Source organism: Lynx rufus, unplaced genomic scaffold (genome assembly GCF_022079265.1).
Source record: "Lynx rufus isolate CCGP_SWC_20201006 ecotype Redwood Valley unplaced genomic scaffold, mLynRuf1.p SCAF_19, whole genome shotgun sequence".
In the NCBI taxonomy this organism is placed as follows: domain Eukaryota; kingdom Metazoa; phylum Chordata; class Mammalia; order Carnivora; family Felidae; genus Lynx; species Lynx rufus.
The window spans coordinates 20,893,454-20,914,582 of record NW_025814833.1 but is presented as its reverse complement, the minus strand read 5'-3'; the positions used below and the strand labels follow the sequence as shown (position 1 = coordinate 20,914,582).

General features: G+C 34.7%; 1 pseudogene; it reads left to right on the top strand.

Moving 5' to 3' along the window:
* Positions 1-15,932: 15,932 nt before the first annotated feature.
* On the top strand, positions 15,933-16,415 carry LOC124513818 (small acidic protein-like; annotated as a pseudogene).
* The last annotated feature ends 4,714 nt before the right edge of the window (positions 16,416-21,129 follow it).

Here is a 21,129-nt window from a genome sequence, read left to right as displayed (position 1 = left end):
TTGTTCTTGATCTGTTAAAACTTCTGGTAGTATTTTGATAGGGATTTCATTAAATGTGAAGTTTGCTTTGGATAGTATAGACATTTTAACAATAATTGTTCTTCAATCCATGAGCATGGAACGTCTTTCCACTTCTTTGTTTCATTTTCAATTTCTTTCATCTGTGTTTTACAGTTTTCAGAATAATTTCACCTCTTTGGTTAGGTTTATACCCAGGCATCTTATTGCTTTTAGTGTAATTGTAAATGGAATTGATCCCTTGATTTGTCTTTCTCTTGCTTTATTATGGGTGTATAGAAATGTGACAGGTTTCTGTGCACTGATTTTGTATCCTGCAACTTTACTGAATACGTTTACTAGTTCTAACAGTTTTTTGATGGAATCTTTAGGGTTTTCTATATATAGTATTATGTTATTTACAAATAGTGAAAGATTTACTTCTTCCTTGCCAATGTGGATGCCTTAATATCTCTTTGACAAAGGGATCAGAGGAAGGAATGTTCTCTTAATATGTGTTTCTGGAAACATCTTAATTCTACCTTTACACTTAATTTTTATTTGCCTTGGTATAGAATTCTAGGTTGAAAATCATTGTACATTAGAATTTTGAACGCACTGCTCAACTGTTATCAAGTTACAGGATTTTGTTAAGAGATCTGAAAAAATTCTGACCTGAAAAACAAACAATCCAGTGAAGAAATGGGCAGAAAACATGAATAGACACTTCTCTAAAGAAGATATCCAGATGGCCAACATGAAAAGATGCTCAAAATCACTCCTCATCAGGGAAATACAAATCAAAACCACACTGAGATATCACCTCACACCAATCAAAGTGGTTAAAATGAACAAATCAGGAGACTATAGATGCTGGAGAGGATGTGGAGAAACAGGAACTCCCTTGAACTGTTGGTGGGAATGCAAACTGGTGCAGCCACTCTGGGAGACAGTGTGGAGGTTCCTCAAAAAATAAAAAATAGATCTACCCTATGACCCAGCAATAGCATTGCTAGGCATTTACACAAGGGATACGAGACTGTTGATGAATAGGGGCACTTGTACCCCAATGTTTATAGCAACACTTTCAACAATAGCCAAATTATGGAAAGAGCCTAAATGTCCATCAACTGATGAATTGATAAAAGAAATTGTGGTTTATATACACAATGGAATACTATGTGGCAATGTGAAAGAATGAAATATGGCCTTTTGTAGCAATGTGGATGGAACTGGAGAGTGTTATGCTAAGTGAAATAAGTCATACAGAGAAAGACAAATACCATATGTTTTCACTCTTTTGTGGATTCTGAGAAACTTAACAGAGGACGATGGGGGAGGGGAAGGAAAAAAATGAGAGGGAAGGAAGCAAACCATAAGAGACTCTTAAAAACTGAGAATAAACTGAGGGTTGATGGGGGGTAGGAGGGAGGAGAAAGTGGGTGATGGGCATTGAGGAGGGCACCTGTTGGGATGAGTACTGGGTGTTGTATGGATACCAATTTGACAATAAATTTCATATTAAAAATAAATAAATAATTTAAAAATTCTGAAATCTGTTTTGTAGGTGACTTTTTTGGTTCTTGTCTAGAGTCTTACATAAACTTTTTTGTTGCCAGTGTTCTGAATGTCCCCTCTGGGAAAATAACAATAATAATATCTTCATGCTTCATTTTCATTACTTCCGTATTATTATAGAAATGATAACATGGTGCTTCCTGAAACACTGCAGCTGTTAGTAAGCAAGTTAATATATGTAAAGTTCTTAGATCACTGTATCAGATATATTGTAAGTGGTATATAAAAGTTAGCTAATATTACTATCCTCAATAATTTCTTGAATCATCAACTTGATGATATCTTCCTCTCCATTTCCTCTGTTCTTTGTTTTTTGTTTTTGTTTTTTTAATGAGACTCTTATATTGAGATTTAGGGCTTCTTAAGGTTACCTGTTTTATTTTCGTTTACTCTTATTTTCTATGTCTTTATCATTTTGTTTGACTTCTGGAAGAATTCGTCTACTTGAATATCTAAACTTTAAATTTAGTTTTTTTAAATTTTTATTTTCAGAGAGAGAGAGAGAGAAAGAGAGAGAGAGAGAGAGAATGAGTGGGTGGGGGCAGAGAGAGAAGAAGAAAGAGAATCCCAAGCAGTCTCTGTGCTGTCAGCATCAATGCAGTGCTTGATCTCATCAACCACGAGATCATGACCTAAGCCAAAATCAAGAGTCAGATACTCAACTGACTGAGCCACCCAGGTGCCCCAAATTTAGTTCTTCATTTCTGCTAATTATGTTTTAGCTTTCATGAACTCTTTTCTGTTCTGTTTTCATGGGTGTAATATCTTCTATTATTTTTTCTGAAGATGCAGTGATAATCTCTGAAGATTTTTTTCTTTCTCTTTTCAATATTTCTATACATGAGCTGATATTGGTGCCTCACCAACATCTCCCTCACTTGACTAATGCAGGAATTTCCTAGATGCTGAGATAAGTGCTTCCTACTAAGGACGCACAGGTGTCTCCACTTCAGAGGATTGTCCTCAGTAGAAATGGGAAGGTCTTGCCCAGAAGCTTATACACTCTTCCAAGCAGCCAGCCTGTTTCCAATGATGAACAAGGATACAAAAAAATGTGCCACCTTGATCCAAGGTGAGACTAAATCTATGGTGTAATTTATGTTTCATTGCTCCCCATGAAACTAGACTTTAGCTAATCTCCAGCTGTTTCTGTCCTATATAGTAGCTGAGGTAGAATAACACAAATCCTCTTTTTTTGCAAGCACCATCACAATTAACACTTTCAGAAGACTACTATGTCAAATTGTTTCCAGAGAGCCCAACCTAAGATACTTTATTTCTTTAAAGTTTCTTTTTTCCCCCTATGGTGATGGTGTTTTTGATCTCTATTTTCTATAGAGGCTTTCCTCACATGACTGGTAATTTCTAGATATCAATATCTTTAGATCTTTCCTCTCAGAGAGGTCAGGTTTCTCATGGAAGGATCTTTCTATCCATGTTGGGGGGGGGGTAAAAACATGATTGCCAGTGATCTGGGAGCCTAAGGCAGGAAGATAGCTAGAGATTTCATCATTCATGATGCATACATTCTAATCTGAGAATTCCTTTTAATTTGACACCTTTTGTAACTTGAATTTTGTTGATATGCCTTTATTAATTACTAACAATTGATTAGTTAAAATATGCCTGATATTTAGACAGCACTTTCTCCTCCTAAGGGCTATAAAAATTTTATGATATGTTGGAAAATATGTTAAGTGCCCAATTCTAGTCCTGACTTTTCTAAATATATGTGTGGTTTGAAGAAAGCTATTTAACATTTTTAAATCTCAGTTTCTCTTCTGTAAAATGATATTTTGGATGTGTAATGGAAAGAGATGGTAGATAAGGAGTATAATTCTTTTCATATAAAAAATCCAAGATTATTTCAATATCTGCTACAAAAGATATATCCATGCCTCATTTAATTACTAAAAAAACTTTCTATGAATTATTTAAAAACTGTAACATCATGAGGTTTAACTGTGAAATTTAAAGGTTGACACCCAAAGGATAGATTTAATGTAATGCTGGCATACATAGTCCAGAATTTATCACCACTTCACACTCAAGACAAAAAGTTTGGAAAAGGATTCTCCAGTTATAGAAAGTTTTAGATTCATGACAAAGTCACCTTCAAACATTATTGAAGAAGAAGTTTTGAAAACATAACTTTTGAGGATAACTGGAAATCTTTTTTTCATTATTTTTATTTTATTTTTTAAGAGAGAATATGAGTGGTGGAGGGGCAAAGGGAGAGGGAAAGAGAGAATTGTAAGCAGCCTCCATGCCCAGTGAGGCACCCTATGCAGGGATCCACAGGGAGCTTGATGCAAGAATCAACGCAGGACTTAATCACTTGAATGTGAGATCATGACTTGAGCTGAAATCAAGAGTTGGATGCTTAACTGACCGAGCCACCCAGACATCTTGAGGATAACTGGCATTCTAAATCTACTAGGTACCCCCATCATTGATTTTTTGTATTGGAAATTTATTGGATTATCTGGCCATATACTAATTTTTTTAAGACTATTCCATACTTCACCCATGTTTTCAGAATGACAAGATTATGTACGGATATCATCTGATGTAAGCTGGACTAATCATAGACACTACTCCAGATATTTGTAACTGCATCTGAGAAAAACAATCCAAGTTTCTCTTCAGGTTTTGTACCTTTAACATATAAATTCTGTCATGAAAACTGAAGAAACAAAGTTGCTCTGAGGAGAAAGACAATGGAATAAAAAAAAAATAATAGCATCCATGGTTTTAGTTCCTTTCTTATTTCCTTCCATCCTTGGATTCCTTGTGAAGTCATATTTCTTTACAATAAATTATATTCTTGCTTAAGGTAACTCAAGTGGTTTAACTGCAACCCAAAGAGTGCTAACCTATATACAGTTTTCTATGATTTTATTTTTTCTACTATTTTATCTTGAGTTCTTAGAATGAAACAAGTCAAGTGTCACAGAACATGTTGGTCCTTAAAACTGCTACATTTGTCATGGGATTTAAAAAGATAAAATTCAGTTTTGGTGGTAGTGAGAGCATGGAGAAAGTAAAACTGCTTGTGAAATATAACCTTTTAAGAATTTATTTACTTTTCTTTATTTTTAATTTTTTAAATGTTTATTTACTATGTTGAGAGAAAGAGAGACAGGCAGTGATCAGGGGAGAGGCAGGGAGAGAGGGAGACACAGAACCTGAAACCAGCTCCAGGCTCTAAGCTAAGAGCCCCACAGGGGGCTCGATCCCATGAACTGTGAAATTGTGACCTGAGCCAAAGTCTGACATTTAACCTACTGAGCCACCCAGGCGTCCCACCTTTTAGGAATTCAAAATATAAATCTATTCACCCAGCAATAATGCCTATTGCAATCTATCCTGAGGAAACGGATACAAAATGCAGGAAAGTCTGAAATATATTAACATAAAGCATGATTTATAATGATGAAATTAGAAATAATCTATGTGAGTAAGAACTGTTTAAGTTGTGATAGTTATACAATTTTTAAAGTAACTTTTTTGAAAATGAACTTTAATAACAAGTGGAAATTTTACATTCATTTTAAAAAGAAAATATTTGAAATTTTGTATTAAATTCCTCTGACATGTTAAGAATTCCCTGAAATTTTCATTTAAAATTTTCTTATGATGTAAGAAGTTAAAGACAAAGCAAAGAGATTAAAAGATATTCCATGCTTATGGGTTGGAAGAACAAATATTGTCAAAATGTCTATACTTCTTGGAGTGCCCGGGTGGCTCATTAGGATAAGGGTCTGACTCTTGATTTTGGCTCAGATCATGATCTCATGGTTCATGAGTTTGAGCCTTACATGGGTCTCTGCACTGACAGTGTGGAACCTGCTTAGGATTCTCTCTCTGTCCTTCTCTCTCTCTGCCCATCCCCCTGCTTGTGCTCTCTTTCTCAAAATAAATAAATAAACCCTTTTTTAAAATGTCTACACTTTTCTAAGTAATCTATAGATTTTATGTAATTCCTATCAAAACACCAACAGAAGTTTTTACAGAACAAGAACGGAAAAAACCAAAAATTATACAGAACCACAAAAGACACTGAATAGTGAAAGACACTGAATAGGGAAAGCAACCTTGAAAAAAGAAGCATGGCTGGAGGTATCACAATTCTGGACTTAAGTTATGTAACAAAGCTGCAATAATCAAAGTAGGATGGTACTGGCACAAACAGACACACAGATCAATGGAACAGAATAGAAAACCCAGAAATAAACCCACAATTATATGGCCAATTACAAAACAGGAAAGAATAACCAATGGGGAAAAACAGTCTCTTCAACAAGTGGTGCTGGGAAAACTGGAAAGCAGCATGCAAAGGAATGAAACTGGACCACTTTCTTACACTATACACAAAAATAAACTCAAAATGGATTAAAAACCTAAATGTGAGAAATAAAACCATAAAAATCCTGGAAGAGAGCATAGACAGTAATGTCTCTGACATTGGCCATAGCAATATCTTTCTAGATATGTCTCATGAGACAAGAGAAATAAAAGGAAAAATAAACTATTGGGACTACATCAAAATAAAAAGCTTCTGTCCAGTAAAGGAAACAATGAACAAAACCAAATGGCAACCTATGAAATGAGAGAAGATATTTGCAAATTATATATCTGATAAAGGGTTAGTATCCAAAATATAGAAAGAATTTGTAAAATTCAACACCCACGTTAATGCCCATCACCTTGTTGGAGTGTGCACTGGGTCTTTTTTTTTTTTAATGAAATTTATTGTCAAATTGGTTTCCATACAACACCCAGTGCTCATCCCAACAGGTGCCCTCCTTAATACCCATCACCCACCCACCCCGCCCTCCCACCCCCCATAAACCCTCAGTTTGTTCTCAGTTTTTAGGAGTCTCTTATGTTTTGGCTCCCTCCCTCTCTAACCATTTTTTTTCTTCCCCTCCCCCATGGTCTTCTGTTAAGTTTCTTAGGATCCACATAGGAATGAAAACATATGGAATCTGTCCTTCTCTGCATGACTTATTTTACTTAGCATAACACTCTCCAGTTCCATCCATATTGTTACAAAAGGCCATATTTCATTCTTTCTCATGGTCATGTAGTATTCCATTGTGTGTATAAGCCACAATTTCTTTATCCATTCGTCAGTTGAGGCATATTTAGGCTCTTTCCATAATTTAGCTATTGTTGAAAGTGCTGCTATAAACATTGGGGTACAAGTGCCCCTGTGCATCAGTACTCCTCTATGCCTTGGGTAAATTCCTAGCAGCGCTACTGCTAGATCATAGGGTAGGTCTATTTTTAATTTTCTGAGGAACCTCCACACTGTTTTCCAGAGCGGCTGCACCAGTTTGCATTCCCACCAAGAGTGCAAGAAGGTTCCCGTTTCTCCACATCCTCGGCAGCATCTATAGCCTCCTGTTTTGTTCATTTTAGCCACTCTGACTGGCGTGACGTGATATCTGAGTGTGGTTTTGATTTGTATTTCCCTGATTAGCGGCGACATTTAGCATCTTTTTATGTGCCTGTTGGCCATCTGGATGTCTTCTTTAGAGAAGTGTCTATTCATGTTTTCTTCCCATTTCTTCACTGGATTATTTGTTTTTCAGGTGTGGAGTTCGGTGAGCTCTTTATAGATTTTGGATACTAGTCCTTTGTCCGATATGTCATTTGCAAATATCTTTTCCCATTCCATTGGTTGCCTCTTAGTTTTGTTGATTGTTTCCTTTGCTGTGCAGAAGCTTTTTATCTTGATGAGGTCCCAATAGTTCATTTTTGCTCTTAATTCGCTTGTCTTTGGGGATGTGTCAAGTAAGAAATTGCTGTGGCTGAGGTCAGAGAGGTTTTTCCCTGTTTTCTCCTCTAGGGTTTTGATGGTTTCCTGTATCACATTCAGGTCCTTTATCCATTTTGAGTTCGTTTTTGTGAATGGTGTAAATGGTCTAGTTTCATCCTTCTGCATGTGGCTGTCCAGTTCTCCCAGCACCATTTGTTAAAAAGACTTGTTTCCATTGGATATTCTTTCCTGCTTTGTCAAAGATGAGTTGGCCATACTTTTGTGGGTCTAGTTCTGGGGTTTCTATTCTATTCCATTGGTCTATGTGTCTGTTTTTGTGCGAATACCATGCTGTCTTGATGATTACAGCTTTGTAGTAGAGGCTAAAGTCTGGGATTGTGATGCCTTCTGCTTTGGTTTTCTTCTTCAAAATTACTTTGGCTATTCGGGGCCTTTTGTGGTTCCATGCAAATTTTAGGATTGCTTGTTCTGGCTTCGAGAAGAATGCTGGTGCAATTTTGATTGGGATTGCATTGCACTGGGTCTTATATATTAAGTGGTGAATCACTAAATTCTACTCTTAAAATCATTATTATATTATATGTTAACTACATTGGATTTAAATTAAAAAAAGAAAACCTCTTTCTAAAAAACAATTCAACACCCATAAAACAAATAATCCAATTTAAAAATAGGTGGAAGAAAGGAGATATTTCTCAAAAGAAGACATCCAGATGGCCAACAGACACATGAAAAGATGTTCAACCAGTCATTATTTGAGAAATGCAAATTAAAACTGCAATTAATATCACTTCACACCTATCAGAATGGCTCAAATCAACAACACAAGAAACAACAGGTGTTGGTGAGGATGTGGAGAAAAGGGAACCCTCTTACACTGTTGGTGGGAATGCAAACTGGTACAGCCACTCTGGAAAACAGCATGGAAATTCCTCGAAAAGTTAAAAACAGAAGTACCTATTATCCAGTTATCACACTACTGGGCATTTACCAAAAAAGTACAAAAATATGAATTCAAAGGGATATATGCATCCCGATGTTTATAACAGCAATATTTACAATAGCCAAATTATGGAAGCAGACCAAGTGTCCGTTAATAGATGAATAGATAACACAGATGTGATTCAGCCATTTAAAAGAATGAAATCTTGCCATTTGCAATGATGTAGATGGAGACAGATAGTATAATGCTAAGTGAAATAAGTCAGTCAGAGACAAAGCCATATGATTTCACTCATATGTGGAATTTAAGAAATAAAACAAATGAGCAAAGATTAAAAAGAAAGGGAGAGGGAGGGATACATACCAAGAAACAGACTCTTGACTAATAGAGAACAAAATGATGGTCACCAGAGGGGAGGGGGATTGAGAGATGGTTGAAGTAGGGGATGGGGATTAAGAGTACACATATCTTGATGAGCACTTAGTAATGTATAGAATTGTTGAATCACTATATTATAAAACTGAAACTAATGTAACTCTGTATGTTAACTGACTAGAATTAAAATAAAATTTAAAAATATAAAATAAGTGAATAAAATTATCTTATCATGTAGAAGTGATCTATATTGGTTAACATTTCTATTCCCTAGTTCTTCCTAGATCCTCAGAACACTGTTTAAAGATGCACATCTTTAAAGAACAATTATATTTCAGATTATATTCAGCATAATCTCATCTATGAAAGAAAATGGAAGGCTTTGGCAGTGTCTATATACACATTGTTGTATCTATTTACAAAAAAGCTAGTTGTCATCTTACTGAAAGCATTGTAATAACTCAGAAAATTCAGAAAATTTGTAAGCTTTTGAAAATATGATATTCACTATGTACATCCTGGGTCTTCATCATTGTTCATTAAGATTCTGGCCTGAATGCTCCAGCTAGTCATGTTGTGAGATAACTTATATTCTGATTTCATTCTAGTTATTTTGAGATGTCATTAGATCTTTAAAATCTATAAATTTACTAAACATTTTACAACAAATATGTGTTTTTATTCTGTGAATTCTCTTTGGATAATACATTTCATGAGTTTAACACTATGAAATAAGACTACTGAGTTTTCCAAATCATGCCCCTTAATTTTAAAGTCCTGGGATTTAATGAGGGGTTGCCTGGGTGGCTCAGTTGGTTAAGCATCCGACTATGGCTCAGGTTATTATCTCGCAGTTCTTGAGTTTGAGCCCTGCATCTGGCTCTGTGCTGAGAGCTCAGAGCCTGGAGCTTGCTTCATATTCTGTGTTTCCCTCTATCTCTGCCCCTCCCCTGCTCTCACTCTGTCTCCCTCTCTCAAAAGTAAAAACATTTTTTAAAAATCAACAAAATAAAAAAAAATAAAGTCCTGGGATTTGATCAAACAATCTGGTTTTGCTTAGTACATAATATTTCAATTTTTATAGATTTCAGAACTATCCAATCTCAGCTTCTGTCATATGTCTTTGAAGCAATATTATTACATTCAGAAAGTCACAAAAGGGTTAAATATAACAATCCATAGTAAAATTAAAATTATAATCACATTCTCTATAATTCAGAAAAAAAGTAAAATATCTAATGTTATCAACCTTCAACTAATATACCTATTGTAACCACATAAAGTTTTCAGAGTTCCCACTTTGGGGTGCCTAGGTGGTTCAGATGCTTAAATATCTGACCTTGACTCAGGTCATGATCTCATGAGATCTCATGATCTCATTTGTGAGTTTGAGCCCCAATTTGGGCTCTGTGCTGACAGCTTAAAGCCTGGAGCTTGCTTCAGATTCTGTGTCTCCTTCTCTCTCGGACCCTTCTCATTCATGCTCTGTCTCTCTGTCTCTCAAAAATAAGCATAATTTTTTTCTTTAAAAAAAGTTCCCATTTCATGTGCCTATATTCTTTGCTATGGTTGATACTTCCCAAGGTTCTAATAGGAAAGGATAATAATAATAGTAATGAGGAAAAAAATGTTGAACTCATAAAAACAAAATATAATGGCAGTTGCCAGGAGCTGGATGTGGAAGAAATGAGGATGTGTTTAGTCAAAGGATAAAAACTTTCAGTTATAAGATAAATACGTTCTGATAATCTAATGTACAACATGGTGATTATAATTAAGAACACTGTATTATATACTTGAAATTTGTTGAGAACACATCTTCAGCATTATCACACACACACACACACACACACAATGTGAGTAGTAGATGTGTTAATTAACTTTATTGTGGTTATAATTTCACCATGTATACATATATCAAATCATCACACTGTACACATAAAATATATTACTATTTCACATGTAAATTATACCTGAATAAAGCTGGGAGGAAGGAGAAAAAAAAGAATACCACATATGATTTCCTTCCTTTAACTGGTCAGGCATTCTCCAAAAAGTGTTACCTTTATCTCATCTCATTTAATCTTCAAAATAATAATTTTCACAATAAGAGTGTAAATACTAGAATATGATAATTTTATGGATGAGGGGGAAGCATAGAAAGTATAAATAATTTATCAAGGACATACAGTTAGTAAGGTTTGGAGCCAGAATTCAAACCCTGGCAATATGACTCCAGTTTTGGAACTCTTAATCACTTTCTTATTCTACGTTATCAGAAAGTACACTCTCTCAAAAGATACTGGCTTGACTTTTGGCTAAGAATACTCATGATTTAATGAAATAACAGGTTGACTCTCTTCTCTCCACAAACTGCTTATTTCACTCAGTTTAATGAATCAACAGATAATAAGTTAACATATTTTGCATTAGCATTAATCATAAACAAAAACAAAGGAATGGGAGATAAGAAAACAGAGGTATATGGACTAGTAGACATACATACAACATGTCAGTTGCTTGGTAGAAAATAGTGAGAAAGACCTCTCTGAAAGGAAATTAATTGCACCTGGAAAAAATTCCATGCACTCTATTTCCCCTCTTGTCTCCAAAAATGTAAGCATCAACATTTAGTATTGTTTTTAATTTCCATAACTAAAGCATCTGTCAGATATTTTAAAACAAGTATAGGAATAGAGTCAAATAAGAATATGAAGGACTAGAATGCAATAAAGGAAAGTTTAGTGCACCCAAATTTGCTGGGTTTTGGTCTTCCCCTTCTTGATTTGGCAGTATATCAAGATATGAACAAACTAAACTAAGGAGAAGTTCTGCACAGCATTTCCTTTCTATTCTTCATTTTCTGAATGCACTGGCCAAAGATTTTTTTTTTTTAATTTCGTACATCATTTACAATTAGCTGTCTTTCTCTGTAGTCATTGCTGACCTCAGCCTAAGCACAAAAAGGAACACAAAGCAACACATAGACACACATATTTGGCATTGTCACAGTTAGTGCAACCTAGTCCAAGTCCACTGCACTATGACACTAGCTATAAAAGTCACAGACCTAGAATATAAAGTGCCCAAGAACTAATTAATCTTTGTAATTGTTTATCAAAGCAAGTTGGATATGTATGTCAATTCAAAATAAGTCCCCAGTATTGTGGAAGTCATAATAAGTAGCTGAAGGCAGAAGTTTTCCTTAATAGTGTGAGTATTGGTCATACTTGATATTTACCAAATTTAGCTATCTCATATATTAGACTCTCTTTCAGTCATTGAAGTTTAATTTTAAGCTTTTGTTGAGATAAGAAATGATGATGAGAAAAATTTCATTTACTTTGGAGTTTGAGGTTACTTTTAAAACCCTTTGTTTACCTGTTGTACTCTTTTTTTCCCATCCCAGTTCCTCTGTAGGGAGAACAAAACCACTGAGTTTTTTAATAGTTATTGGTTTACACCACACTATACATCCTCATAATTTGCCCTTTGGGTAAAATGATTATCTTTATGAAATATATGTGTAGGACAAAATTAGCATGACCCATGTATCAGGGTTCTCCCAAGAAGAACAGATAGGATCTATATATCTATACCTATATTTATATCTATATACCTATATCATCTCTATGTATCTATATCTATCATTTATCTAAATCTATATCTATATCATCTATATCTAATCTATTGAGAGAAACTGATTTCTTTAAGGAATTAGGTCACAGGACCTTGCAATTGTGGAAGTCAACAAGTCTGTAATCTGCAAGGTAGGCCAACAGGATAGAAATTCATGTAAGATTTGATGATGCATTTCTGAATCCAAAATCCATAAGACAGACCAGCAGAGTAGAAACTGCAGCATGATTTCTATGCTGAAGTCTTGAGGCAGAACATTTTCAGGGAACCTCAATCTTGGCTCTTAAGGCCTTGAACTGATTGCATGAGGTTCACCCCCATTATGAAGGGTAATCTGCCTTAAATTCAACTGATTGAAAAATTTTATTCCATATAAATATATCTTCATAATAATTATACAGATGTTTGACTATCTAACCAAGCACCATACCTGAGCTAACTTGACACATAAAATAACAAATTACATCCCAAACACACACAAACACATGCACATACAACACCAGCTTCATTATCACTGTGTTCTAAACAACTGACCTAAACATGTTAAATATTTAAAGAAAATTTTATATGTCATATTTTTAGTAATTAAAATTTATGAATTGCTAAAAATTAAAACTTTCCTTGGTGGCTTTCTGAGAGTTATTCTCTTTTCACTGAAGCTAATTATATGACAGTTAATATGCTAATCTACTGAGAATGAAGTTGGATTCCTATGAGTAGGTTTTCTTTTCTACCACTTATGGGGGTTGAGATTTCCAAAATATCTAAAATGCTTAGAGTTTTATATTTATCTTACTGGAAACTGAACAACACACCTTGAACCAAGCTAAAAACCTCTCAAAATAAATATCATTTACCTAATAACATTTTGGAAAAGACACAACACCACATATTTGATGGACTAGTTTAATGATTGAAGGGTACAAGAATGCTAGCACTCCATGATGCAGATATTCAGAGCCTTGGATAGTTTACCTATATAAGTCACTAACAATGTGATAGCAGATAGGTTTTTGTATCCACTACCTGCTATATCTGGATCAGTATCTGTTTGAAAACTGATTTGATAATATTTAGAATTATTAGTTAGTGGCCAGTTTCCTTCAATTATCTTTGAAGTTTATGTTAATAATTTTTTTTCTAGACAAACCAATTGCTCTTTTCAATAGGTTACCAGCTTTATCAATTTCCTTTAGAAAACTATTTTGAACATCTTGATCAAAATCTTACTTCTATCAATAGCAAACTAAGGCTACAATTTAGCTTAATCTCAGGCAATTAAAACACACACTTTATTAAACTTCGGTCATGCCCATTAAAATTAATTGAGACCTTAGCCCTTTGCTAGACTCTTTCTTAATGAGCTTGGAAGAAAAGATAATAAATCCAGCAAACAAGACCCTTCTTTAATGACTATGGTCCATATTAATTTTGGCTGGTTTAAACTAAAATTAATTGTATATTCCCACTTTAAGTTTTTGTGATTATCTTCCAGGAAATGCATATGTGCTTTTCAAAACTAAGAAAGTACTTTATGTGCCAAAAAAGAAAAACAGTGTTGAGAAAATATAAGATAAAACAATTTAAAGGAATAGTGTTAAATTAAAGGTCAGATTTTGCTAGTTAAAAGACAGCCTATCCAGTGGATTATTAAAAGCTTCATTAATAGTCAATGAATTGCTGGATGAAGTAATACTTTTGCACAACTGCTAAACCAGGGACAGAATTTATTCACTTAATTTAAATCTTATGCTCACAGTTCTCAAGTGATTTCATTAGACAGATTAACTGACTTGCACATGACAGAGTTTTCCTCTTGGAGTTTGATATATTTCATGCACGTTTATTTATACAGAGGACCCAAAGCAACCTGTACCTCTAATGTGATTTCTGGATAACTAGATTTTAGTTACTGAGGGGGCTAGAGAGTTGAGACATATTGTGGGCAGAGTCTCTTAATCTCCTGTGTATATACCTAAATACTGCAATATTGGATTCAATTAACTCTCTTTGTGTTCAGTTTAAAAAATTTCAAAATAAATTTCTATTTCAAAAGATAAAAAAATACTATGATATCACAAGAATATATGATCACATTGCCAAATCCTGATAAAAATAAAAACTCTTTCACCATGTTTATAAAAGTATTCATACATTCAACCTAGCAATTATCATGAACATATGTAAGCACCTATGTGATTTTAATTTATGGAAACTTAAAATCCACAGTTCTGACCCTGACCTTCTCTATCTTCTGAATAGTTAGAAATATCAGTAATTCCTTTTCTTTCACTCAATTAAATAGACAGAATAGAAAAACTGAAAAACTGCACTGTGCTTTCCTTAGTTTGTGTTCAAAGCAATGGGAACAAATTATACACTATGGAAACATCAAGCTTTCTGTGCCAACGTTAGTGAATCAAGAAGTGTTTCTCTACTAAATTATTTCACTAATCTTGGACCATCAAAATCTATTCTGCCTATTACTATGCTATTGGAACTGTAGATCGATATGATGTGATGGATAGGCCCTTAGAATATCAGTGAGGCCTGTATAGACAACACAACAAAGGTTTTTGTTACAAATCAAGCAATCAATATTGAGTATCTCGAGGGTGCTTTGAGGTCACAGTATTATGGGAGGAGTTACCCATTCCACACATGATGAACATAAAGTTTTACTTCTTCCTACCAAAAATAGAAAGCTAAAAAACAAGGGCTAAAGCATCTTCCTGTATGACAAATAATCTTTCCCCAGTCAACTGACTTGATACACTTTGTTATTCAATATATCACACAATAAAAACAATAATGTTGCATAGTGCATCTGCAATGGATGCTTGGACTGTATTAATATTCACTGAGTTATCACATTAAAACATGGTTTTATATAGGTACTAAGGCAGAAAAAATCATGGTAATATATCTTAAGCTCCTCTTTCTTAACATTGAAACTGAATAGTATCAAAACTGTACATAATGAATAATCAAATATTGTAGTCATGAATTGCCTTGAAAAAAGTAAGTACTGGTATATAAACAGTGTCAGAGATTTAAAGCAGATTCTTCTATCTAGCAAATGAGATCACAGCATATAAAAGAAACAGTAGTTTTGGAAAATCCCAAAGTGCTCAAAATAAAAACATAATGAGCTATCTGTGTTGCCTATATATAAATATCCTGTTAAAAAATTCTTTGAATAAACAGGAACATATACTATCTTGAATACAAGATGCACTGTGAAAAGTATATAAACTTTGCCAAAATCCTTTCTCCCTTCTTTTTAATGAGTGATCCAAACAACCAGTTCATATAATAGATATTTCAAAATTTTGTAATTCTTTGCTTTGTTTATAGGTACATTGTTTAAATTATTCTTAAGAATCATGGAAAACTACTAAATCTAAATAACATGAATAAAGTTTTGCATATTCTCTTTCAGTTCATCTGACTGTGCCAAGGAAACTTCAAAGAAGCAGAAGTCAAATGAAACATGTGTTCATTCGCATTCTTTAGCAGCACTGCTTGGGCCGGAGGCAGTTTGCAGGGCGCTGGAGCTGTGGCTGTAGAGAACAACTAGTGGGTTCAGCGTATCCCATCGGGGTCCCCACAATGCTGAGTGCTGCCAGGGAGTCCCATTCGCATGGGGTGAAGTGTTCGTCCTCTCCAAATGATGATCTTGGATCTAGGAATTGGGAAGCAGCAGATTGGGTTAATGAAGAAAGAAAACAAAAGTTCTTAAGACTTATGGGAGCAGGAAAGAAAGAACATACTGATCATCTTGTTGGAGGAGATCACAAATCAACATCTCACTCCCAATCAGGGGAAGAAGACAAGAAAATTAGTGAAGAACTGGAGTCTCAATATCAGCATAGTATGGACAGTGAATTGTCAGGCAGATATCAATGACTTTGTGGACTTAGCTTCAGTGAGGTAGAAGATCATGATGCAGAAAGTGATGTGGTTGGAGATGATGATGATGGTGATGATGATGATGATGATGTTTTACCTGATACTGAAAGTCCAGATAACAATGATAGTGATTTTGTGGTAGCTGTTTCATCTTTATTGTTCCTTCATATTTTTCTCTCATAAGAAAATATCAGATATTGTGATATGTTCATGGAAAATATTGAGTTATTATACTTTGTTGTAGAATTGTTTTTCATGGATATTTCTGCTGCCAATAACAATCTAAGTTGTTTACAAAAGATTAGGTGCTTAGTTTGCTCTTACTGATTCAGCTCTACTCTTTTGGACAAAGCAACATGAGAGCAAATACTTTCACACTTGTTAGGATGGAGTTGCAACTATCATACATTTGGAATGTTATGATCCCAAGCAGTCTTTATTTATATACCTTGAATTACATTGTATGTTAGTTTTTTAAAATAAACTCTGGTCAATTTTTACAGAAGAAATTATTTCTCTCATCATTTGGTCCTATCTATTTAGGAATATGTAAAACTGGATATTTTTAAGGTAATATGTGATCAAAGTTAATTTTCTTCCTAAGGAGTAAACAAAGAAAAAGTAGTTTCCCATAAGAAAAAAAGAAGCATGTTCATTAACCTCACTTTTTCATAGTTGATGTGATTCTGTACATTCAATAACTATCTGATTACCTCTTCATTTTAAAGAAAGAAATTATTTTTCACATATATAGATATTAAGGAGGAAAAATATAACAAGAATACACTAAACATTTTACAAATCCAGACTTACACTCATGTAAACTGATAAAATTTCCTGAGATAGTGTAAAAATAGTGAAAAAGAAAAATTGAGAATCTAACCCTTAAATAGTTTAATCCAATTAGAATGAAGTACACTTCAAGCCAAACATTTTCTTATTGATTTTCTGTCTGGATGAACTATCCATTGCTGAAAGTGGGAAATGAAGTTCCTTTCTATTATTTTATTGTTGTCTGTTTCTCCCTTCAGAGTTGTTAGTATTTGCTTAATATGTTTAGGTGCTTCAATGTTGAGTGCATATATATTTAAAATTGTTATATCTTCTTGATGGATTGACCCTTTTATCATTTTGTAATGACTTTATCTTTTGTTACCATTTTTGTCTTAAGGTCTATTTTACCTGATATAAGTATAGCTACCCCTGCTTTATTTTGGTTTTCACTTGCATGGTTAATCTTTTTCCATCCCTTCACTTTGAATGTATGTATGCCTTTAAAGTTGATGTGGCTCTCTTGTAGGCAGTATATAGTTAGGCCTTCTTTTTATGCATCCAGTTACTAGGCCTTTTGAGTAGAGAATTCAATACATTTACAACTAGAGTTGTAGATAAGGAATGTTGATAGGTAAGGAATTACTAATGCCATCTCATTAATTGGTTTCTGGCTGTTTTGTAGTTCCTTTGCTCCTTTCTTGCTGCCTTCTTTGGAATTTTTTTTTTAATTTTCTATAAGGTGTATGTTCAAATTCTCTTTTCTTTATCTTTTGTGAATCTACTATGGCTTTTTGCTTTATGTTTACCATGAGGCTTACATAAAAACATCTTAAAAATATAACAATCTATTTTACACTGATACCTTACATTCAATCACACACAAAATTCTATCCTTTTACTATCCCACCTTTTATGTTTTTGATATCACAATTTATCTCTTCTTATGTTATTTATTTATTAATAATTATGATACCTATAGTTATTTTCATATTCTTGTCCTTTAACCTTTGTACTATAGTTAAGTGGTTAATATGCCACATTACAGTGTGAGAGTATTCTGAATTGAATACACAATTATTTTTATCACTTTGTTGTATATTTTCACGTTACTAATTATCATCCTTTCATTTCAGCTTGAAAAACTCCATTCAGCGTTTCTTGTAAGGCAGATCTAGTGGTGATGTTCTCCCTCAGGTTTTGTCTGGGAAAGTATTTCTCTTTCATTTCTGAAGGACAACTTTTTCAGAGTATTCTTGGTTGGCAGTTTTTTTTTTTTTCCTAGTACATTGACAATGTCATTCCACTCTATTGGGGCATGTAATATTTCTGCTGAAAAATGTGCTGATAGTCTAATTCAGGTTCATTTTTAAGTTACACTCTTCTTGTCTCATGTTGCTTTTAAGATTCTCTCTCTCTTTGATTTTTACAGTTTTTTTATAATGTTTCTTTTTTTTAATTTTTTTCAATTATTTATTTTTGATAGAGAGACAGAACACAAGTGGGGGAGGGTCAGAGAGAGAAGGAGACACAGAATCTGAAGCAGGCTCCAGGCTCTGAGCTGTCATCACAGAGCCTGACTTGGGGCTCAAACTCACAAACCGAGAGATCATGACCTGAGCCAAAGTCGGACACTTAGCCGACAGAGCCACCAAGGTGCCCCTTTTATAATGTTTCTTGATGAAGATTGTTTTGGTTTGAAATTATGGGGTGACCTATTAGCTTCATGAATTTGAATCTCCAAATTTTTACCGAGATTTAGGAAGTTCTCGGCCATTATTTTTTTAATTTTTATTTATTTATTTTGAGAGAGGGAGAGAAGCAGAGAGAGAGGAAGAGAGAGAGGGAGAAAAAGAATCCAAAGCAGGCCTTTCACAGTCAGCACAGAGCCCAACATGGTGCTCAATCTCATGAACCGCAAGATCATGACCTGAGCCAAAATCAAGAGATAGGTACTTAACCAACTGAACCACCCAGATGCCCCTCAGCCATTATTTCTTTAAATAAGCTTTCTGCCCCCTTTTCCCTCCCTTCTCCTTCTGGAGCTACAATACTTCAAAAAGCAATTTTTTTAATGGCATCTGATAGGTTACATAGGATCTTGTCAACTTTTGGTCATTTTTTTTGTTTTCCTTTAACTTGTAATTTCAAAATTTCTGTATTCCAGTTGCTAGATTATTTCTTCTGACTGATCCTTCTTCTGTTGATGTTCTCAATTGTATTTTTAGATTCATTTATCGAATTCTTGAAGTCCAGAATTTCAGTTTCTTTTTTGTTATTTCTTCTGTATGTTAAACTTCTCATTTTGTTTGGGTACTGTTTTTTTCTGGTTTCGTTGAGTTGTCTGGATTTTCTTATAGGTTATTGAATTTCCTTAAAACAGCTATTATGAATTTTTTATTGGGTAAATCAAATATCTTCGTGTCTTTAGTGTCAGTTTCTGGAAGATTATTGTGATCTTTTGGTGGTATCATGTTTCCTTGATTTTTCATGTTCACAAAGTCTTGTGTTGCCATCTTTCCATTTATAGTAGCAGCCACCTTCTCCTGGCTTGATTAATTGACTTCAGGACAAAAACATACCTTCTAGGGTTTGTGAGTCTTTCCCAGACCTTCTATGGATATGCCTGCTTCACTCTTCCTGTTCCCTCTTGTGGCAATATTCTTAAGCTTGTATGTCATCTCATAACCCAGGAGTGCACTAGACCGAGTGCTGACAAGCCTTCCATTTGCTTTCCCAGGGACAGAGCTAAAGCTCAAGTCTGTGGTCTCTTTCTGGCAGATATGAGTACTATTTCTGCCTGTGCTCACTACCCATTTGCCAAATCTTACTCTGACCACCGTTGGGAGTGTGTACAGACAGCTGCCTAAAAAGTAGGGCAGTGTGTGAGTGAAGTATGTATAGTGCTAGGTATACTTGTTACCCAGTTGGGGGGTTCTGTGGGTGAGGCACCTCCAGAAGCTTATTGGTAGGATTCTTAGTGGAGTCTGTAATGCAGTTAATAGAATCTGCATCCCACTATTAATGACCTCTGAGAGTTCTATCTCTCCTAGCCTCTTTTCACCCCCAATCACGCAACTCATGACTCAGTAGTCTGGATGGGGTGATACAGAATTGGGCTCTTTTGGCAATTTGCCATACAGCCGAGGAAGTCATGCACTTACTCACATGTTCTCCCTTTCCCCAGAGGGAAAAATCATAGGCCAATTAGTTGTTTCTTGACATTGATCTGTGCTACCTTGGAGGAGGGGGGATGCAGTTAAGACAAACTGTACCTCTTACCCTCTCCAATGTATTCAATCTCATATATATAATTGTATATATCTCCACGATGTACTGGAACTTCTCTTCTAAAAATCTGGACTTCCACAAAGGCTCTCTTCTCTGTGGGCAACTATCTAAGACAGTGATTTCTAGGAGCTCCTGGACCATGGCCAAGAGGTTCTGGAAGCAGTTCAGGGGTCAATGCAGGATCCACAGCAGGGAACACGGTTTACATGCCAATTGTCTGATTTATAAGTGGGCAAGAATCCTCTTGCGTCCCTTGGCATATTGCGATGGATCTCACCACTCACACAAAATAACTTTTGTCAGTGGAGGGATGACGAATTATTATTGTTGAGGGGTGGATCCAGTGAGAGACATCTTATCCAGCCATATCGCTGACATCACTCACCTCTCTTTCACTTTTAAAGAATAATTTCAAGGAATATAGAATTCTGGGTTTTGAATGTGGTTTTTATATATCCATATTCCTCTTCCCTTACTGGAATGATTACTGAGGAGATGCCGGATGTATTTCTTATCTTTATTCCTCTATCGGTAAGGTGTTTTTTATTTAAGCTTTGTTCAAGATTTTTTCTTTATATTTATTTATTTTTTTAGTTTGAAAATGATAAGATTATGTGTGGTTCGGGGGGGGGGGCGTTTATCTTTCTTGAAATTCTCTGAACATCCTGAACCTGTGGCTTGTTGTCTCATATTAATTTGGTGAAATTCTTAGTCACTTTTGTTTCAAATATTTATTTTGTTCCTTTCTATCTTTTCCTTATGGTAGTTTTAAGATGCATATATTATACATTTTGTAGTTTTTTTTTAATGTTTATTTTTGAGAAAGAGAGAGTCA